Genomic DNA, 1,573 nt, shown 5'->3' with positions numbered 1-1,573 from the left:
TGTTCCATCAGGCCCGGCTCTGTCACCATGGACACCTGGTTCCATGGGCAGTGGCTGTGTCCCAGTGGCACCTGTGTTCCATGGCACCCCGCTGTCTGACAAGGGATGGTTTGTTCCAGGACATTCCATGGAGTCACAGCGGTCACTTGGGTTCCAAGCAGATGCTGGGAAAAGGGGAGCTCTGCCCAAATATCATGGGGGTCCCTGGGTTGGTGCTTTCTGGGGGGAAATCTTTGGATCTTGCAGGGCTCCAGAGCTGAGCCATGGATGCTCCTTAGGACGTAGTGGAGCATCATGAAAGCCAGGAGACCCTGATGGAAGCCAGGAGACCCTGATGGAGCCAAGGCTGCAGTGGGTCCCAGAGGAACCTTGTGGAAGCCAGGAGAGCGTTGTGAGGCTGTGGAACAATGTGGCACCGAGGTTTCACTGGGACTTGACAGAAGCTCATGAAAGCAAGGAGGCATTGTGAGCCTCTGGAATCAGTGTCTGCAGGAGGGGGGACAGTTTTCTGCTCCCTGTTGGGATGTTGGTGGACAATAAAGCCTGAGGCAGCCTCCCAAGTGTCCAGCTGTGTCATCAGTGCGGGTGAAATCTGGGGGCATGCCCTGTCAGCCCTGCTGCTCCTCCTGCTGGGCATGGAACTGCTGGGACAGCGGGGTGGAGGAATCCTTAGTGGTGTGCAAGGGAAGGTTCACCACAAGCAGCACTGGAACAAGATGTGCACGGAGAGCAAGTGAGAAGAGAAAGCAAGATAGCAGAGGAAGTGACACAACAAATGCCATCAAGAGCAAGATAGCAAGTTTTAACAGAACTTGGAAACTGCAAAATCAGCTAAAACCAGGTTAGACTGAAGAAGCACCAGGCATGGGCTGATGATACAGATAAAAAGTTCTACACCAGCCTCACCCAGCCCGTCTATCCCCAAAGGGTTGAACGTATCTGGATAGCAAGGGGTATGACTCAAATTTCCTGCAAACTGCACTCACCTAGGTGAAAAGCATCCCCATACTCAACTGAGGGTTCTGTCTCCAGAATTTCACAAAAGATCTCTTAGTGCAAAAAGGGGAAACTGTTTTAGTGTTTGTGTGTATCTGGACTGTCTGGGAAGGAAGGGACACCTTTGGAGTAACTGAGCAGGGCCTCTCAGGCAGCTTCGTCCCAGCAAAGGCTGTGTGATTGTGTAACTTAAGTCTGTTTCTCCCTGTCGTGGTTCTGGTCCCTTCACAAAATGAGTGAAAAGAGTGCAAAAGTTAAAGCTGAGTTTTATGCTCTGCTTGCTAAATACAGTGCCAAACCGTCTCCAGGGGGGGAAGTTTGGGTAGAGAACAGCTGGTTTAATTTAGAAAATGTTATTGACAGAATATGTTCTTTACAACATGAAACAAAATTTAAACTGGGCAAAAATAAAACCATCCTCTGCTCATTTTTTTGGGAGCTTGTCTCACAGCAGCCATAGTGACCCATTTTAAGTGAAGAAGTGAGGAAATAGCAATAATAGATTCCCTTTAAAACCTAGTTGAAATTTTGCAAAAACAATTAAATGAAGATAGAAACGAGATCTATATGTTGCGAG

This window comes from Serinus canaria, chromosome 25 (genome assembly GCF_022539315.1).
Source record: "Serinus canaria isolate serCan28SL12 chromosome 25, serCan2020, whole genome shotgun sequence".
NCBI lineage: Eukaryota > Metazoa > Chordata > Aves > Passeriformes > Fringillidae > Serinus > Serinus canaria.
The sequence above is the reverse complement of the archived record's forward strand: the minus strand, read 5'-3'. Positions refer to the sequence as shown.